This window comes from Calidris pugnax, unplaced genomic scaffold (assembly GCF_001431845.1).
Source record: "Calidris pugnax isolate Ruff unplaced genomic scaffold, ASM143184v1 scaffold219, whole genome shotgun sequence".
In the NCBI taxonomy this organism is placed as follows: Eukaryota; Metazoa; Chordata; class Aves; order Charadriiformes; family Scolopacidae; genus Calidris; species Calidris pugnax.
Window position 1 is genome coordinate 3875950 of NW_015094507.1, and position 6081 is coordinate 3882030.

Sequence of the window (6081 nt, forward strand, 5' to 3'; positions counted from 1 at the left end):
CACCTCCCACTACAGCAGGTTGCTCAAAGCCCCAATCAGCCTGGCCTTGAACACTTGGATGTGGATGGGGCATCCACGACTTCCCTGGGCAACCTGTTCCAGTGCCTCAACACCCTCACAGTAAAGAATTTCTTTCTAGTATCTAATCTAAATCTCCCCTCTTCCAATTTAAAACCATTGCCCCTTGTCCTGTCACTACACTCCCTGACAAAGAGTCCCTCCCCAGCTCTCCTGTAGCTCCCTTCAGATATTGAAAGGCCACTATAAGGTCTCCCCAGAACCTTCTCTTCTCCAGGCTGAATCCCAGCTCTCTCAGCCTGTCCTCATAGGGGAGGTACTCCATCCCTCTGATCATCTTTGTGCCCTCTGCTGGACCTGTTCCAGCTGGTCCATGTCCTTCCTGTGTTGAGGACTCCAAAGCTGGACACAGTGCTCCAGGTGGGGTCCCACGAGTGCAGAGTAGAGGGGCAGAATCACCTCCCGAGACCTGCTGGCCACGCTTCTCTTGATGCAGCCCAGGATGGGGTTGGCTTTCTGGACTACCAGTGCAGGTTGCTGGCTCATGTTAAACTTCTCATCCACCAACACCCCCAAGTCCTTCTCCTCAGGTCTGCTTTCTAGCCATTCTCCACCCAGCCTGTATTTGTGCCTGGGATTGCCATGTCCCGGGTGCAGAACCCTGCACTTGGCTTGGTTAAACTTCATGCAATTTGCACAATCCCACCTCTCAAGCCTGTCCAGGTCCCTCTGGATGGCATCTCTTCTCTCCAGCGTGTCGACCGCAGCACTGAGTTTGGTGTCTAGATGATGACTAGAATTCTTCTTTTATTTTAACTTGCCCTAGGAATGTCTTTCTCCCTGAGTTTCAAAAAGAAAACCAACCTGTCATGAACAAATGAAGCCAAATTTATGCTCAACTTTTATAACTTTCCCAGATAACAAACCGTCCACCTACAGAAGGTTTTGCAAACACAGTGCTCATGGGATCATGTTTACCCTAAGCCATGTGTTGCACAGTGGGGTGAGGGCAGAGAGCACGTGCAGCTGTAGTGTGGTAGTTACTCCCCACAGGTCAAGCCCGTAGTACCAGACCACTCAAGGACAAACCTCTGCTATGCACCAAAGCTGCCTTTCTCTGGGAAGGAAAGTAAACGGGAGAGCGTACAGGGGAGACTGATCACTGCCATGGTCCCAGCCGAAAGTCTAATACAATGAAAAATCTATTACTATTTTTGGTTTGGTTTGGTAATTAAAGGTCTCTGCACTGTAAATCTGAACAGTTTGCTTTAGAAAGCAGAAAATCTGCTTTCTAGTTTATAAAAAAAACCCACAACATACCAGTGCTGTCAGGAAAAATGTGTGTTGAGTTTTTGCTTGCCAGATGCTTAATGGAGTTTTATTAAATACCTGTCCTTGCCTCCATTTGCAGACAATTTTGGTCCTTCAAATATTTAGCTCATTTTGCTAGGATTTGGAAAAATCTTGGGCTCTGTGGTTTCTTAGCAAAATATAAAACCAGCACATTATCAGCAGACAGAAGCATACTGTGCCGTCTGAAACAAAGCAGCTCATGGATCATTTGGCAATATAATGCCTTTCAGCCCTTTTTCTTAAAGATGCCTATAGGAAAATCTCTATTTGAAGTGTTTTGTTCATAGACTCGTAAAGCTAAATGATTTTATTTATTAAAAAAAAATAAATCTCTCCTAGCTTGAGCTGTTTGTTGAATTCACAGGTATCTTTGACCCACCAATAATGCCTTTTCTAGCAAACTCCTCCAGAATTATCATTTTATTTTGTTCAATTTTGTTGTGTTTTGCTCCTGAAATAACCAGCTCCAAAACAGAAATACAGCGTCCTCTGTTCCTAGTCCTTGACTTCAGAGGTAGAAGCACCTTCCACAGAGCTTCTGTTCATCTATGAGCCTGTCCTTTCAGCTCCTTTGCTAGGACTCCATGTCACCACATTTATCTGTGCTTCACAGCAATTATACTGATTTAGGCTGTACATTTTTACGTTTCAGGTTTTCTGCCTGAAGGATATCTTTGAAGCAGATCTTTGTCTTTCAGGAAGAAAACAGCCTGCCTTTTGTTACTGTTCTTCCTCCGTTATGTCTCCCTGCTCTTACGCTTTGGAGTAACTCACCAGACTGGCTCAAATATTTTCCTGACACCCCTGGTTTTGCGTTACCTGCATTCTTTCCATGCTTTCTTGATACCCTTTGGAGCAAAAAGCTCTGCAGGACTAACAAGCAACAGAAAACACACAGGTGCTGGTGGTTTCTGCTCCCCTCCCCTCACTTGGGTGCCACAGGAGGTGCTTAAGAGCCTCTGGGCTTGGCAAAGTAGCAGAGATGCCACCAGCAGCCAGCTCTCACCACACTCTGCCTGTCACTCCATAGGCTTCTCACCCTCCCTTCGCAGCAGTGTGCAATTCTAATTAAAAACCAAAAAAGTTGGTATCATCTTCTTCCAAGTGCACAGCCCTGATTTTTGCACAGGGATGCAAGGATATGACCTGAAGATTACATAATTAGAAGGCTCTGTTATGCTTGTGTTTCAAATTAGTGATTAGCATGTGACAGTCCCATCCTGGGAAATGTCAAGCCACCGTTGCTCTCCTCTCTCTCTCCTTTCTCGCACAGAGCTAATTTCCTACTCCAGCAACTCCTAGTGCTGAAGGATCTTCAACCAGCCTGGGGTAAGTTTAAAATGTACTCATCGTGGGATGAAGAGGGGGATTAATAATACCATTATTCATATTATAGGAAAAAGCTAGAGCCAGTTATTTAATGTTGGATGGGCAGCACATAAAATGGTATTTATTTTGCATCTTCAGTGCTCACAGTTATTTCCAGCTGATTTCTTCTAAGACCGTATGTGGAGATCTAGCTTCTTCGTGTGCTGGAGAATCTTGTGAAGCTGCGTTTATAGTAAGGTCTCTAAAACACCAAGCTAAAAGGACCTTTTTTGCTCTTATCATTTAAGAGCTAAATTGAGGTCTCATACTGAATTGAAGTATTTGAATGACAATTGCATTAGAGTTAGCTGGAGACAAAGCGTGAGAGTGATGAGAGTAAACAACTGATTTTTTGCTGTCTTTAGGGGACTGGGGCTTGTTCTCTAAGTGGGATATTTAAAGCAGCCAGCAATCTCAGCCGGCAGGATTGAGACAGTCACCAGGAAGATCCTAAGCATTTATTTAAGAAAATTGTGGATGTTTAAGAACTGAAACAGCAAAACAGCATATGGATTCCCTTGCACTGTTACCCATGTCACAATTTCAGAAGCAGAATAGGACAGAAAGCCAGACAAATAGTAAGCATTGGCCATCAAGGCTAGGCTTTACTGACCTTTGCCTGTTTGCATGCTGATGCTCGGGATTCTGGGTTGGTCTTTTCAACAAGTGAATCCTCTGCAAAGCTGATTGTTTTTCCCAGCTCTGCCATTCTGTGGGAGGGGAGCACTGGAAGGGTGAGCACGGACATGCATGGGACCTGCCTCCCCCCACGCTCCCCAGCTCCGTGCGGGAATCCTACCCCCGTTCTGCCTCAGTGGCACCTTGCTCTAGTATCCAGCCCTCTGCCTAGGGCATAGCTAAAGGCCGCAACACACTGGGACCTCCTCACCCACCCACACCTTCTCCCTTGGGGATCTTATGGGAAGTGGGTGTCGGCTGGGGCTCTGTTAAGGTTCACACGCTGCCCACTCTGCTCTGGGGGTGCAGTGCCAGCTGCTCGTGCAAGCACCAGGGCAGTATTCTTTGCTGGACACCAGTGGCCAGAATCACGGTGATCACTAATGGCAGAGGTGGCACTCAGCTTTGGTTCTTCGGCTTGGCAGGTTTGGCTGCTGGAGGGAAGCTACAGACTAGAGGGGAAAATACTTCCTTTTGCCACAATGGTGGAATCTGGTGGTTTTTAACAGCCTGAAACTGTTCTCTGGGCTTTGCTCTGGAGATGTCATTCTGGCTTGATGACAGCTGCAGGATGGTAAAGGAGTTTTAATGCTCAGCTCTAAAGAAACAAGCACATCTTTGCTGTTTCTTGTCTCTAAAGCAGGAGGGCAATAGGCAGGTCAAGGCAACCTGCTGATGGCTTCATGTGACTGGGTGTTGAGCCTGTGCGGGGGGAGCTTACAGAGGAACAATAGCTTATCCTTGCTGATGAGGAAACTCCCCTGTGGTGGGCTGGCATACCAGGCAGCGTGCACAGGCCGTGGCAATGGGAAACCCTGAGTGGACATAAGGAAAAATATTCTTCCCCAGTGTACTAGAGGGCCCAGATAGGCTGTGAAGACTCCAGTGTGGGAAATATTTGGACTTGAGCTGGACACAGCCCTGAGGAAGGTGATCTAGTTTGGAGTTAGCCTTTATTTGAACAGGAAGCCAGAGTAGAGACGTAAAGCATCCCTACTCACCGAGGCTCCGCTGCGAGCTTGTGATTTGTTTGCTGCCGGCAGAGGCAGCCCATATCTGGGATCTTAGGGCCAAATGTCCATCCTTTTTTTTCCAACCCTTGTCCCTGGTGAGGAAACAGTGTTAGCAGCTTCCCCACCCAGCAGTCAGGGTAAGCAGAGGGCAAGCATTTGCTCCAAATCATGGAGAGGCGCATTTTGTTTGTTTCAGTGATGAGGAAGAACTGACTAGTTCTGCTCCGTATATTTAGCAGTTCAGAAGAACCGGGCACGGGCAGGCAATGTTATATATTCATGGAGTCCAGCAGGGAGCCCTAAATGCTAGAAAGTAGCCATTGTAATGCGATTATTTAATGTGACAAAGTACTGAGGGTCACTCAGGAAATTGCAGGCTGCTGCCAGAGGACACACGAAAGACAGTTACTCTGGTAAAACAGGAAAGATTTTCTGGACCCACTTAACGAAGGTCAACCTACTTTGTAGTGCGGTATATAGCAGAGCTCCTGGTGCTGCCTGGAGCTGGAGGGGATGGTGGCATCCCTGGTGTCCCAGTTTCAAAGCCTCACTCTTGAGTTCTGCAGCAGACAGAGACTGTGCTCAGACATTGTCCTTGTCAGCGTAAGTGTGATGTGGAAGCTCCTTAGTTAAATCTCCATGCTGTACAGGTATTGTTTTGAATTTTCTCTGTAAGGAAAAGTTATTTCTGATACTAGGAACCCGCAGCGTTTTTACAACCCAAGAGATAAGATACAGTGCCAAAGGGCTCCCTTACAGCCCTACATGCTTCTGAGTTGAAGGCACACAAGAACAGAAGATAGGTAACAGGACAATGATACATCCCCATATGAGCCCTTCTTCTACAAGTATTACTTCTCATTAAAACCTCATGTAAGTTATTTTTCTCCATATCAGACAAACCTTTTTCTTTGTACCGGAACCAAGATGTTTCAAGTGGGAAATGCCATCCTGTGAGCTTCTCCTCCTGGGTGCATCGCTCCTCATGACAACTGCAGGTTTCCACATGTTAGTGGGGGAGTAGCCACAGGTGCTTTTCGTATTCCATCCATCTCTCAAAATCCCCATCTGTAAGACTGATGGCATAGCCCCAGTGATGTGCTGGGCAGAGGAACCTGCCAAAGAGGGATCTAGACAGAGACACAAGCATTTTGAAGTCTCAGATGCCTAGGAGGAGCTGGTCTAAGAGTGAAAGTAGAGAGCAGTTGGTGGAAGGCTTTAATTTAGGCTTTAATTCTGCCTTTTCTACATCTTGGATGCCTGACAGGATTGCAGCCTGTTCATACATTGTTTCCTCATGCATAACAGTCCCCTGACTCGCCCATTTAAAGTTGTGCAGCAACAGTTAGAGATTCTCATTTTTGTGTGCTCCCACAATTAATTTTCTTGGTCTGGCAGGGTATGGTTACCCTGACTTGTAAAGGCCAGAGGTATGAATCTCCATTTTCACTGGAGATTTAGGGATTCCCAGAATAATTCAACAAGTGGATAGTAAAATTACAAAATCTTTAAGAAAGGCCATGGACTTAGTGTATTTAATAGTATATTAACATAACCAATTCCATACTAATTGATGTTTGGTAATTATTATAATTATTATTAATAGTTAACAATACTATACTGTTAGATTGCTATAACTGGCATGTTAAAA